Below are 15181 nucleotides of genomic sequence, written 5' to 3' on the forward strand. Positions count from 1 at the left end.
CCGCGCCCAGGATTCGAACCGACGAAACACTGGGCCGCCTGCAGCGGAGCGCGCGAACTTAACCACTCGGCCACGGGGCCAGCCCCTACAATACACTTTTTAAAAAATATATTTTAAAAATTATTTCTGAGTTCTTAATGCATGCACACACTATAAAATTCAATATGTATAATAGTGAACCCATAAAAAGTAAGTCTCTCTCATGCCTTTATCCCCTCGCCGCCTAGTTCTCCTTTACAAAAGCAACCGTAGTTCTGATCTCTCGCACATGCCTCCAGAGATATTGTATTCATGCACAAGCATAGAGATTTATATTTTTTCACAAACGATGGCATGCTGTTCTGCACCTTGCTTTCACATCTTCCAGTACATGTTGGAGAAAATTCTAAATCAACGTAAAGAAGCGTGCCTCATTCTTTTTTAAGAGATGCATAGAATTCAATTATATGTATATTACCATAATTTATGCAATCAGTTCTCTATTGATGGAAATTCACATGGTTTTCAATCTTTTGCTATTATAAGTTGATGCAGCAGTAAAGATCTTCGTACTGACATCATTTTGCACGTGTGCCAGAATATACTTGGGACAAACTCCTAGAAGTAGAATTGTTGGATCGAAGGAAATGTGTATTTTTACTTTTGATATTTTTGTATTTTTACTTATTGCCAAGTTACAAAACACTTTTACAATATTTACAAAAAATGTTTACAAAATATTTTTGATACTTTTTTTTACTTATTGCCAAATTACTGTTTGTAGAGGTTATACCAATGTCTACCCTCACTGAAAAAAGTGAGACCCTGTTTCTCCAAATCCTCAACAATACAGTAGGTTATACAATCATTTGGATAGAATAGTATCTCAATATAGCTTTAATTTACATTATTCTTATTTTGAGCGAGGTTGAACTTCTTTTTGTGTTTAACATGTGTATCTTAATATGTATTATTTAGATGCATTTTCTATGAACAGACTTTTGTATCTTTTGTCCATTTTTCTGTTTTGAGTTTTCTTGTTTCTTATTGAACTGGAGGAGCTTGTAGCAGACAGCCTCTAAGATATTCCAGGTGACCCTCACCTCCTGGTATTTACATCCTTTCATAGTCCACTCCCACATTGTTCCACAGTTGGGCTGAGTGACCAATAGGAAATGGCAGAAGTGATGGTATATCATTTTTAAGATTAGCTTGTAAAAGACATCTGGCTTCTCTCTTGGTGACTCTCTCTCTCCAATTGGGTGCTTTGGGGGAAACCAGCTGCCATGTTAGCCAGCTGCAGACGGAGAAGGCCAGGTGGTGAGGAACTGAAGCCTCCAGCAAGTGGCCAGTGAGGAGTTGAGGTTTCCTGGTGAGAGTCACATGAATGACCTCTGAAGTGGGTCCTCCAGCCCCATTTGAGCCTTCAGATGAGACAGCAGCCCCAGCTGACATCTGACTGCAATCTCACAAGAGACTCTCAGCCAGAACCACCCAGTTAAGCTGCTCCCAATGCCTGACTCTAAGAAACTGAGGGATAACAAATGTTTGTTGTTCTAAGCTGCCAAATTTGAGGGTAATTTGTTATGCATCGATCAATAATAATAAAGAGCTCTAAATGTATTAAGAAACTAAGTCCTTTTTCCAGAGTTTGAACTTCTTTACGAGAGTTTCAAATACTTCTCCCTATTTGTTGAATGTCTATTGGTCTTCTTTATTATTTCTTTCTTTTTCTTTTCTTTCTTTCTTGCCTTGCCATGCAGAATTTTCAGTTTTCACATAGTGAAACTTACCAATTTAGGGGATTACTTTTATACTTAGAAATGATGAAAAAGAGACTTTTAGACAACATTCCAAATTTTATCTTCCTCTGTTTCCAATAAAAAGGGGCTAGGCCATTTGAACTAACTCTCCTGCTAAAATCAACTAAAAATAATGAACAAAATAATTTTCTAATCTCCTTAAACTTATCAAAGAAACGACAATAAGGAATTACCAGACCAAGATCTAAGAGACTCCAAGAACCCATAAAGGCAAGAAAAGTAACCAAAGCTTTCTGCTTTGAGGACATATGCTGGGGGACATGTGTTACTGTTTTAAAGACCTCACAGAGTAAGAGGGGCAGAAGTCAGAGCTCAGGGTCCACCAGGATGAAAGGTTACTATTAGACACTTCCTCCTATGTTGACCTAGAATCCCAAAAAGAGAACCTTCAGGGTAAAGATTAACCAGAAGTGAAACTACCTGTCCCTGTACCCTCAAAAAACAAGATAGCCCCAATAGATAGCACCTATTGAATGCTGAATAGAGCAAAGGAGAGAAAAAAACACAGATCATCTGTCCCTGAGTAGTTCCATCCAGAGCCCAGCCCTCTGAGAAATGATAGCCTAAATCCTACACTCAGGAGTAGTTCAGAAAACTTCAAGCCATGACTCTAATTTGAACTAATTACAGAGAGGAAGTTCCTCTAAATGTCTGGCTCAGGTAAATGCAAAAATGTTTCGAGAAGGGCTTCTTCACCCAGGTCACGGGAATCACCAAAAATCACATCTCACGGACCATGAGCAGTGCAAAATCAGTGGTAGCCAAACCACAAGAAAATAAGTTATAATGAGGAAGAAACAACACCAGAAAAACACTGTATAAACAGCCCCTGAAAGACTTCAGGTCCTGAGATAATCAGAGGCAAATTATAAAATAGTGATGTTTAAAGAAATAAGATTAAAAATATCTGTTGTAAACAGGAACTTGGGAAAAAAGTGATTTGAAAAAGAACCAAATAGAACATCTAGAAATAAGAAATACAAAAATGTAAATTAAAAACTTAATAGATGGGTTTGAGAGCAGAGGTTTGAGAATGAAGCTAGAGAGAGCTAGAAGACAGATCAAAAGAAATTATCCCGACTGTAGCATGGAGAGACAAAAATAAGGGGGTAGTTAGGAGAAATGGAAGACTGAAGGAGGTCTATCGTGTATAGAACCCAAAGAGTTCTATAAAAAACCAACTACCAGAACTAATTAGTGAATTTATCAATGTTAGCAGATACAAGGTCAATATACAAAAACATATTATCTTGCTATATATTAACAGCAAACATTTGACAAATGAGATTTTCTAAACTACTATTTACAATAGCATAAAAGCATAAAATATTTAATGTTTTTTTATTAAGGTAGAATTTATATACAGTGAAATGCACACATATTATGTGTTCAGTTTGATGAGTTCTGACAAATGCATACACGTGTGTATCCTATTCCATATCTCCTTTCCCCACTGAGATAGAAAACATTTTCATCACTCCAGAAGGCTCCCTCATGCCCCTTGCCTGTCAATACCTACCTGTTCCACCTCCAAACCCTAGGTGATCACTTTTGTATTCCTTTCGCCATAGATTAGCTTTGCCTATTGTAGAATTTCATATGAATTCTATCATATAGGATGTACTCTTTTGTGTCTGGCTTCTTTCCCTCAGCCTGGGCATGATGTTTTTGAGGTTCTCCATGTCTTTGCATCCATGTTTCATCATTTTTATTGCTTTAGTATGTATGGATAGATCACAATCTGTTTATTCATTTTCCTACTGTTAGACATTTGGGTCAATTTCAGTTTGAGCCATTATAAATAAAGTGCCACGAATAGTCCTAGACAAGTACTTTTGTGGACATAGTAGAACCCATTCCTCTTTTCTCTTGGGGAAATACTTAGAAGTGGAACTGCTGGGTCAAAATGCACACACCACACTGCACTGGAATTATCCACATAAATGGCTCCCCCATTGGACTGTAAGTTCTTTGAAAGTGGGACCAGGTTTGGTTCATTGGCTCTTCTTGGATGCCTTGTACAGTAAAGGGCACACAGGAGGCATTCACCATGTATTTCTTAAGCCAATATATTGAGGAGAAAACATAAAAAACACAAAATATATAATCAGACAATATATCTTCGACCCAGCTTGTCTTGGTTACACCACGGTACTGTTTCAAGGATATGAACACCTTATTAAAAAATCTTTTTGACAATTTTATAAAATAAATCCCATGAAAAAGGAGCAAGGAGTTTTGAGCCTCTAGTGATAACTATTTTTAAGTGGCTAATATTTATCGAAACTTAACAACACCAAACAGTTTACAATGACTATCACATATCTATTCCTTGTGCTCCAAAAAGTCAGTGAAAGGAGCGAAGGTTTGTAGAACTTAAACGTGCATTAGAATAAATACAGAACTTTAACACGTACCACATTGATGCTTAATGTCATACAACTAAAAATTGATGGACCTGCAATGAATATGAAGGAGGAATTCAATTTATTATTTTAATAAGTGTTACTTTTAATTACTTTTAAAAAAGCAGTTTCAGTCCAAGTTTTTCTATACAAAAAAATGAAAAGATAATAAAACCTGCATCACCTTGTACTATAGGGATCAAATGAGATAATTTATTTAATAATAATTCATTCTACAAGCAGAAAAGCACGATAAAAGGGTAAGATCTCACCCTCACTGTCATCATGATCATCATCATTATTTGGCCACTTGCTAATTGTGTGTCCTTAGGTATATTATTGTTAACATGTAGAAAGGGGATAGTGATACCTACCATCTTGTTGTGACAATTAGAAGATAGAATGTACATGAAGCCCAGTGGAGTAGCTGGTAGGAATAAATGTTCAGTACAGAGATGTTGCTGCTGCTGCCGTCTTTGGCTTGTTCACACCATGGTTCTTTTCATTCCTGGCCAGCCTATCCGTCACACCCTGGAAAGTGGCAGAGCTCCGAATCAGTCTTTATGATTCTCCCTTTCTCAGCCATACTAAAGCTTTGGCCAAACCAACCAACCAGAATGTCCATTAGAGAAGTGCCTGGTGTCGGTCACATCAGGTTCCAGCAGTAAGTCAAAGTTTTTGCAAACATCAGTTTCCCTCGTTCTCTCACAGAACCTTTCAAGGCTGTAGTTTAAACATTGCATCTCCGACTTTTCGCTCATGTGAATAAAGTGAATCGCATTATGAATTGGCAATCAATTTTTCTAAACATGAAGTGCCTCACTTATAGCTATATTCACTTTTATGTCAACCAGAGATATAATTTAAATGTTTTTTTTTTAAAGATTGGCACCTGAACTAACTGTTGCCAATCTTTCTTTTTTTTTTTTTAATTGCTTTTTCTCCCCAAATCCCCCCAGTACACAGTTGTATATTTTAGTTGTGGGTCCTTCTAGCTGTGGCAAGTGAAATGCTGCCTCATCATGGCCTGACGAGCGGGTGCCATGTCCACACCCAAGATCCGAATCGGTGAAAGCCTGGGCTGATCAAGTGGAGCAGGAGAACTGAACCACTCGGCCACAGGGTCGGCCCCCTAATTTAAACTTTTTTAAAGCTTTCTTTTGTTATCTTTTGAGTCTTGAAACACTGGAATGATATTATCCTTAACTGAAAACATCATTTTCATAGGAAATTTGAAGTTACAAGGCCTCACTAAATCACAGGCCGTGTTCATAAGTGCAAACAGAAGGGACAGAGGCACAGCTCTTCTGGCCTCCTATCAACCCAAAATGGTGGATTGCAGGTTGATTCTGCTGCACACGACCTTCATTCCCAGCCAAGCCTATGCCTGTGAAGGAAAGTGACTACATAGATGCCCTGGTATGCCAAACACCGCAAGCCTCTGGCCTCTGCCTTCTCCTATGCTGAGGGATGTACCACTAATGTCAAGTCAACTTAAGGAAGCACAGGGCAATAGGATCTTCCAGAACAGATATGGCCCTCCCCATAGCCAGGCCTGGGGCAGCCTGATCCTCTGTAGGTGGCACCCACCCCACTCTAGATGCCAGCTTTCTGTCCTTGTTCTGCTTCGCCTACAGCAGTAGCTTTTACCACCAATGCGCTCAGCCTTTCCCATCATCACTTGGCCACCGGCTTTCTGTTGTGCTCTCCTTTTCTGTTCTAAGTGTTACGGGTAAACTGCTACCTGAGGTTGCTATATTTATTCACTTTTACAGCTTTCTCTATTGAGGTCATGTTGGCAGCTTTTTCTCTATTTAGGAACTTAAATGAAGTCTTCAGTTTGTTATGCTGGGGAAGCTAATCAGCAACGCACCACGACAGCCCGACTCCCCTTCCTCCTACCACCTTCTCTGCGCTGTAAAGAGATCACTTATTCTCTGACTGCTTCCAGGCCCCTGTTGGCCTTCTGCTTCACCAGAGTTCTCTTGCCAGGGATCAGAGGCAGAAACCTCATTTCCCCTTGCTGAAGTCTGGATGCAAATGTGGTAAATAGAGAAACTCATAGTTATCATCTTTTCCTTTAAAATGCAAAGGCCTTTCTGCATAAAAGGTCCCCAGAGTCTCACTGGCCATATGTAAATTGACCCAATGCCCTGGGTTTAGATAGTCAAAACAGATGGATCTGCTCTCAGATGCTCTCAAACTTTTTATAGCCTCAAAACCCCAACATGTAAATCTAAGAGCATAGTTGCAAGGACTGAGTGTGGTTAGCTGCCCAAACTCCACCCCTTTTTTTTTTTTTTTTTTTTAAAGATTTTATTTTTTCCTTTTTCTCCCCAAAGCCCCCCGGTACATAGTTGTGTATTCTTCGTTGTGGGTTCTTCTAGTTGTGGCATGTGGGACGCTGCCTCAGCGTGGTCTGATGAGCAGTGCCATGTCCGCGCCCAGGATTCGAACCAACGAAACACTGGGCCGCCTGCAGCGGAGCGCGCGAACTTAACCACTCGGCCACGGGGCCAGCCCCCAAACTCCACCCCTTTTTCCCACCTAAACCCCAAGGCCCCTGAGATTGCTCAGATGAATGCAGTGGTTTTTGTGTCGTTGTTGTTTTTTTTAAAAAGACCTGTTCTTTGCAATCATTTATTTTCAAAGAAGATCCTCTCATTTCATTTATTTCCTGTTGTCTCAGTGGCAGGAATGCAGAGAGTCGTTGAAGATGTGCACAGACTTCTGGTTCATTGCAGGTGAAGATTTGAATCCTAGATGTGACTTTGAACCAACCAGAAGACATGTTCCCGAGACTCAAACCCATTCTGAAGAACAGTCAAGGAAATATTTTCTCTGGATGCCCTCACAGCAGCAGACACTGGTTTTCTAAATGGTTTAAGACTGGCAGAGATTGCTCCATAGGACCTTTGAGTTCAACTGAAGGCAAGCCCTTTAAACTTAAACAAGCCCTTCCAGCTCCCAGGAAATGACCACTTTCTCGGTCCCTAAGTGTTCCCACTCAGTTTTTTAATAATGGTCTCTTCATTTTCACGCAGACTTACATATTATTTCCATTTACTTGTTGGCATAAACATACACTTATTTATTGAAATATTAGCTTGCAGAATGACACCAAGAATTATAAGAGCTCATAGAGGGCCTAAGGTCATACATAGGAGCCTGAAGAACAGTGAAAGCAGAGAAACAATTAAAATGCTATGTTACATTTGTAGTATTTGTCACAGTTTACAAGGCATTTTTACACGTATGATCTATAATAATCCAAGTTCTTGGTGGCAAATAACAGAAGCTATTTCTGGCTAATTGCAGCAGAAATAAATCTATTGAAAGGACAATGGGTAGTTCACAGAATTTACATGAACACCAAAGCAGGGAGAACAATCAGGACCTAAGAAGACTTGCTTCCTTGTGACACAACCAAAGTCATGCCACAGTCACATATGGTCTGAAAGCTGTGCCAGGCTCTGCCATCACTGGGCATCTGCCACCACTGCCGCTGTTCTCTGGGATTGCCCTCTCATAGTCCCTAAGTCTTTGTGTCCCTCCCTCCAGATTCAAAGTTCCAGGTGGGCACATCTGTTTGGCCACACCTGTGCTCTAGCTGTTGGTGAGGTGAATGAGAGGAGAGAATAGCCACTCCCCTCACCCCTCACCTCTTCATGCACAGAACTGAGTCACTGCATTAGTTTCTCTTACTAGGTAATAAATTACCACAGACTCAGCAGTTTAAAATGACACAAATTTATTATCTCACAGTTTCTGTGGGCCTGAATCCCAGCACAGCCTTGATTACAAAGCTGTCATCAAGTTGTTGGCTGGGCTGTATTCTCATCTAGAGGCTCAACTGGGGAAGAATCTCTTTTCAAGCTCCCTCACATGGTGGCAGAATTTTTCCTTTGCAGCCACGTGTCTGAGACCCCTGCTTTTTTGGTAGCTATCAGCTTAGAACAATTCTCAGCTCCTGGAAGCCACATGCAAGTGCTTGCCATGTCCACGGGCTCACCTCTCCATAGGCAGTTTACAGCATGACTATTGGCTTCTTCAGAGCCAGCAGGAGTATCTCTACAGCTTCATATCTTCCCTTAGGAAGGCTCCAGTTCCTCGTTTAAGGGTTCACCTGATTAGGTCAGACCCACCCAGGATAATCTCCCTTTTGACTAACTCATAGTCAACTGACTAATAACTTATTCTTAGGAGTGAAATCCTATCATATTCACAAGGGTCTCACCCACGCTCAAAGGGAGGAAATTAAATGGAGTATGTATACCAAGGGATGGGGATCTTGGGGCCCATCTTACCAGTGAATGACAAGCACCTCCCACTTTATCTCATTGGTGTAGCAGATCAGATATACATTTTCCAGCTTTACAGAGCTAAAAATAAGACTCCGAGAAGTCAAGCGATTTGGTTGTAGCCACAGAGTTAAGAAGAGGCTGAGTTGGAACCCAACATCAGAATTTTTGACAGTGCTCTTTCCAATGGTAAATGGAAATAAATGGTAGTAAATATAAACATTCATTATGATGTTTACTGATGCTACAGGTTCTGACGGCAATAAGAAAAGAAGAGTAAAGATGGGAAGTTATGACTAATGATCCCAGGGCCTGCTACTGGAGTCTGTCTTGAGCTACAGGAAACAATGCCAACAAAGAACGTGAGCTGGCTGTTTGATGGTAGAGAGAATGACATGCATCTGTGACATGATTGCTATTTATAAAAGAAGCAACTCAGAGAGTGTTTTAAAGATGAATACGCAAGGGAGCAGAGGTCTCCCAAAGAGACCAAACAGGAGCTAGAGAGATGGCCACCAAGGCCCTGCAGTTTTCTCTAGCTCTCTGCACTCCTGTGTGTCGCTTGCTTCCTGTTCTCCCCTTCACAGTTCAGAGACCATCCTGCCTTCCAAGGAACCTTCCCTTCGGCAGGGTTATGAAGAGAACTTGAACTTATGCCAAGCTAACCATATTATTTTCTTCATCATCATCCTGGAAGGTTCCCAAAGAAGCTTTTGAAAGGCAGGATATAGGAAGATAAAAGGGCTGAGGGTCTCAGCGTTATGGCTTGACAGTCTACAAGCAACAAACTTTTGTTGTCTAAGAATATATAAGTAAAAGCTAAACAGGCCTCTGAACCCATGTCTGTGCATGAAAAACATAAGGGTATAGTAGAGAGAGCAGCATTTTAAAAAATATATTCAAATGTGTCTGAAGCCATAATGGTGTGTTTAACCTCTTCTATTCACATGTATGGCACCTGTAAGAAGTAACAATAAAGTTACTGGAAAAATTTTGTGCCAGTCCTGCCCCTGCCACTGTCTAGCCATGTGGCCTGGGAGACATAATTTAGCCTGTCCAGGCCTCAATTTTCTCATCTGTAAAAATAAGAAGTTAGAAAACTTGATTTTTAAATGGTCTTCCAACTTTAAAATTTAGTAATTCTTCAATAGGCTAGATAATGTGCAATAGTCAATATTAAGGCAAGACCAGCCTCCTCTCTCATCTTTAGATGGAAGGAGGGTTAGTTCATATTAATCACAGGCAACCATGAACTTGATTGTACTTTGCATTATATTCAACTAAAAGCATTATCTAGTTCTTTTGCCGCCTGTGGGACTACTTACCCTAGCTGTATCTCTGTCCTTGTTAGTGCCTTCAAGTCGATTCTGACTCTAGTGACCCTGTGTACGGCAGAGCAGGGCCCTCCTCAGTCTCTTTACACCATCCTCTCACCTTCCAGTGCTGTATCAGCCAATGCTTTGCTGCTATTCATCGGGTTTTCATGGCCAATTTTTTCAGAAATTGCCAGGTTCTTCTTCCCAGTCTGGAAGCTCCACTGAAACCTGTCCACCCTGCTGGTACATAGCTTTCAGCAACACAGCAACACTCAGCCACCACAGTGTGACAACTGACAGACAGGTGGTGTGGTTCCCCGGCCAGGAAACAAACCAGGGCCACGGTGGTGAGAGGGCTGAGTCTTAACCTCTAGACCACCAGGGCTGGCTAGCCATATATCTAGCTATCTAGAATCATGCACACACACACACACATCAGAAATACAAAGACAGTACAGCGACCAGGTTAACAGAGAGGAGTAGCTGAGTTAGCAGAGGCCTATGGAAGAACAGAAGAATAGAAGAAATACTAGACCCATGCAAGCTTTCGAAAATCGACATTATCCACATGCATCACAATTAATTATAACAATCATCTCCTTGTACAACAAACACACTGCTTGACCCTATGCTCATGTTTTATTCATTTATTTTTTAGCATGTCTTTTCTACTTTATTTTCTCCCTTAGCCTGTTAATTAACTGCAGTGAAAGATAAGAGAGGTCCTCATCACATGGTCTTTTTGGCCTGTCCTTGCTACCTACTATTTTAAAGCACTCTCAACACTTCAAAAACAGCAGTACGTTTTGGCATGACCTACAAGATAACCAGTTCTCCTCTTTTAACCCCTTGCTTTCAATTTTTATTGCAGAAGAGAAAGGCACAGGCGTGCTAGACCAGAGCCAGCCCTGTCTGAAACACAAGTGGAATATCTGGGACAAATGCCCACTTTAGTTTTCTAATCTATGTAGGAAGAATGCATATTCTTGCTATGACCTTCTTGAAAGCCAACTGTATTCTCTTCCCCAGAGATATGGAATTGCATTTTTTGAGGAAAAGGTAAAAAGACTGCATTTTGTTGCCATTTCTGCTCCACATATTCCTGTAGCCAACACAGACTGAACATTCCTATAAAGCCTTTATCATCAAGGTAACTTCCTCGTTTAACACATGCTACCTCAACTTTGTCATCCACAATTCAACTTCAGTGACTCCCTACTTGTCCACTACCTTAACTATTCTCCTACAGTCAGAAATTACCTACAAATTGCCTTACTCGGTGGGCATGGTGCTTTCACTACTCAACCCATCTGAGGTCAAGTTATTGTTAAGTGCTCCCTCTTTTGTGAAAATCTCTCCTCCTTTGGCTTTTGTGCCTTCTCTCCTTATTCCCTCTTACCAGTGTGATCACCCCTTTTCTGTCTTCTTTGGGACTTTCCTCCTCTCCCTGCCCCTAAATGTCAGTGTTCTTCAGAGCTCTGTCCCAGAACCCTTTGCTCTTCTCATTCTACACACTGTTCGGGATGATTTCATCCAAATTCGTAGCTTCACTCACCACTCCCTTAATGACTACTTCTAAATCTTCCTCCAGCAAAGATCTCCCTTCTGGAGTCCAGATTTATGTATTCAAATCCCTACTAGAAATCACCATGAAGATGTTCCCCAGACACCTCACACTCAACTGGGCTGTCTTAGCGTGCTCAGGCTGCCATAACAAAATAGCACAGACTGGGTGCTTAAACAACAGAAATTTATTTCTCCCAGTTCTGGAGGCTTGGAAGTCCAAGATCGAGGCTCCAGCCAATTCGGTTCCTAGTGAGGGCCCTCTTCCTGGCTGGCAGACAGCACCTTCTCGCTGTGTGCTTATATGGCCTTTACTCAGTGTGTGCACATGGAGAGAGAAAGATTTCTTTGTCTTCCTGTTCTTTTAAGAGCACTGTCTTCATCATAGAGTACCACCCTCATGACCTCATCTAACCCTAATCACCTCCCAAAGACCCCATCTCTGAACACCATCACTTTAGGGCTTAGGGCTTCAACATATAAATTTGGGGGAGGGGCACAAATATTCAGTTCATAACCTGGGCCCAAACCAAATGCCTATCTTTCCCTCCCAAATCTGCTCCACCTCGTCTCAGTGGAGGACAGTACCACCCACACAGTTGCCTAACTAGTAACTGGGAGGTCACCTTCTAGGTCCTCTGTATCTGTTTTCTCATCTGTAAAATAAGAATATTGATAGTATCTACTTCACAAAAATTGAGATCAAATGAGTCAATACATACAAAACGCTAATAAAATGCAGGACACAAAGTAAGTTATTGTACTATTGCCTATTAAATTTTTTCTTAAATTTCTTCTTTTTACTAACCCCACAAAAATGCTCTAGATCCTACCTACCATAATATCCTTGGATCTGCCTCCTTTCCCCACCCTGCCCTACTCTACTGCCTTGGCTTTGGGCAGTTCACTTCACACATAAAATACTGGAATTGCCCCCTAGCTAGTGTTTCTGCATTCTCTCAGCTATCTGTCTAATCCTTGCCACGCATAGCGAAGAGAGTAATCTTTTCAAACTGTAGTTATCATCGCATTTCTCTGGTCTAAAGTTTTTATTGACTCCTTGTGCTTTCAGACAAGTTCCAATTCCTCAGCATTACCTAAAATGCTCATCATGGGATAGCCCCTGCTTAACTCTCCACTTAAGCAGCCCCTTGCTATAACTCTCCTGTTATAGAGCCTGTTGGGAGAAGCAGTCCGCCACGGGTGCTGAGTGTCCCTGCATATTCTTGCTGAGTATGCCAGACTGCAAGACTCATCCATCTTCTGACAATGAGCCGTTCCTGTAACTAGTCACATAGGCATCTAAGTAGGTCAAAGTGACCACAGCATGGTTACTGTGCAACGGCTTGCTCTCTTGAAGAGGGAGACTAGAGAGCTTGCTTAAAAGGTGCTGTGCCCTTGGCTCTGGATTTCTCAGCTGCAAAACAAGCTCACTGAATGTATATCCATCTGAGCCCTTCATATCATCCATGTGGGATTTGGGGAAAAGGGCCATGGATGCAAATATGCTGATACTCATGCTGCTTGCTATACCATTAATATTAAAGCACTTTGTCTCTGGTCCGGGAGGTTTGTATCATCTGCTAGCATCCACGAAACTGTGCTAAGCTAACTTGTTAGTTTGCAAGTAGGAGAAGATACCATACCTGTCATGGTCTTTGACAGCCCCATCTCCTCCTTTCTCTTGTTCTCTCTCTCATCCTATGCTCCAGTTGTACTGAACTGTTTCCTGCCCCTGTGCCTTAAAAGATACTGATCCCTCTTCTCTAAATCTTATTCCCTCTGTTTTCAACCAGCTAAAAGTACTGTCTCCTCCAGGAAGCTTTCCAAACTTTTAGTATGATTTTGATGCCCTTCGTCTCCTCTCCCATAGCACCCTCTGTACATCTCAGTCAGAGCTCTTGCCACAGTGACTGTGGCTTATTTCACTCACACCGCTTCTCCACTGGACAGAAGGCATCTTGAAGGTAGGGGGTTTGTTTTATTTGTCTTTGTAGGCCTTGTGTCTAGAGGCTTCATCCAGCAACACTTGGTACATATGTGTTCAATAAATGTGACACGATTAAATGAATGACTAGACCCTAATAGGTTTGACTCATTCTGAAGGATGAGCTTGGAAATAAATTATCCTTTATCTCTCCCTTTGCCTTCCACACTTTTTTTCTCTCTTTTTACCTTCCCAACTCCTTTTTTGTTTTTTCCTATTCTAAGCTACAGCCTACTCTGTGTGTTTAGCTAGATGCAAATAGAGTGAAGTGAGGCAGAAGTGTGACCGCAGAGCAGTGAGGTGGATCCATGCACCATATGGGAAAATTGATCTCACCTTATATAATCAGGGCCTAAAGAGAAAGATCCAACTTCCTTCCTTCTCCTGAATTTCCTGAGAAATTGCAAACATGGATTAAGTAGCAGGGATGAGGTGGTGTTTGTATTTGTTGATATTTTAAAATTTCTCTCTCTCTCTCTCTCTCTAACAGAGCCCTCCTGGAGAAAAACAATAGGCCACGGTAAAAGAAAATTGCCTAGGACCCTGACGGACTTCAGACAAATTTGCTACTGCCACAGTGGAACACTCAGCTGTCAATGAACCCTCTTTTCCACCTACAGAATCCCTAGGCAGCAAACACCATAAATACAGAAGCTACATCCTGACACGTGTTAAATAAAGGCAGACGCTCATAAACAATGTTCACAGTATAATGAGTAACCCCAGGCAAGCTACTTTAAAAATAAACATTTTCATGGGGAAACTAATAAAATCTTCTTTCCTAAGGAAAGTCTATGTCCTCTCCTACTTCCTTAATTACTGTCCTGATGTTGACCACATCTTATCAGTGTACTAAGAGATAAAGTGGCTAAGACCTCATCCTAGTGCACCTTAAAAGTAAGCCAGTTACTAAGCTATTCTCTCTCAGCGTCAAACTCATCTTTCCATACTCAGCATTGTGATTCTGGCACTGACTCTGCAAACTCCATTTCTGCTTTGCCAGCTCCCTCCATGCTTGTCTCTTCCAATAGGGTTGATGGAGGAAGAAGGGACTTGTTCTTCTTGCTTGTTTACCATTATTGTCAGTGTCACCCAGCCTCACTTCTTCATAATTTTAAAGAACCTCACTCGTCTCCCATAAATGGCAAAGAGCCCATCCCCGCGGGGCAGCATTTTCATGGAGTGTGTTTCTGCTCGCTTTCCTGCTCACTTCCACTTGCTAACAGCACTCAGGGCAGACTCTGCTTTCCTTCCTGTCATGTCCTCATGCTTACCTCTTCCCTTTCTTCTCTGTCTTTCACAGCACCCAGGGAGATCACAGCACTGTCCATTTATAGGACAATTGCTAAAATAGCAACCAAGGTGAGACCCAAAACTAGCAGCCAAGAAATAAATATTTGTGCTTATGTGCTTAAAAATAACCAATCTGGAATGACATAATAGGAAAAATCCAGATGAAACCACATTTGCCCTGGTATGAAGTCACCAATGGCTTTGCTGCTGGATGCACTTTTTCCCTTTAGTACCACAAATGTTTGAAAGCAAAAATAATCTCCTGCAATTCTTAATCTTTCTTCGCTCCAAAACACACTAAGGAATTAAAATTTTTCATTTATTGTCCAGCATTGCTTTTTCCATTTGAAAGGAATAAATTGAGGTGCCAGCAGTTTTAGTGATCTCATAATTTTCAGCTCAACTCAAAACTTAAAGCTTCATTAATTTCTTGAAGAGATTAAGCAGCTTTTTTTTTTTTGGTGGGGGGAGGGATGGGAAGAAGGTGAAAGAGGCAGGAAAAGGAAAAGAAGCA

The 15181-nt window shown here is 41.3% G+C and overlaps 1 long non-coding RNA gene across 4 annotated transcripts in view; it reads right to left on the reverse strand.

The window, feature by feature from the left end:
• The window catches only part of LOC124227390 (uncharacterized), a 69569-nt gene extending 59524 nt beyond the window's left edge, over positions 1-10045 (reverse strand). For all 4 annotated transcript variants that reach the window (XR_006885470.1, XR_006885472.1, XR_006885469.1 and 1 more), the window contains exons 1-2: positions 9834-10045; positions 4582-4738 (exon numbers count right to left, since the gene is read on the reverse strand). This is a non-coding gene — a long non-coding RNA (uncharacterized LOC124227390). The remainder of the gene's footprint in view (positions 1-4581; positions 4739-9833) is intronic.
• Between the last annotated feature and the right edge of the window lie 5136 nt (positions 10046-15181).

Source organism: Equus quagga, chromosome 15 (assembly GCF_021613505.1).
Source record: "Equus quagga isolate Etosha38 chromosome 15, UCLA_HA_Equagga_1.0, whole genome shotgun sequence".
NCBI classification, from domain to species: Eukaryota; Metazoa; Chordata; class Mammalia; order Perissodactyla; family Equidae; genus Equus; species Equus quagga.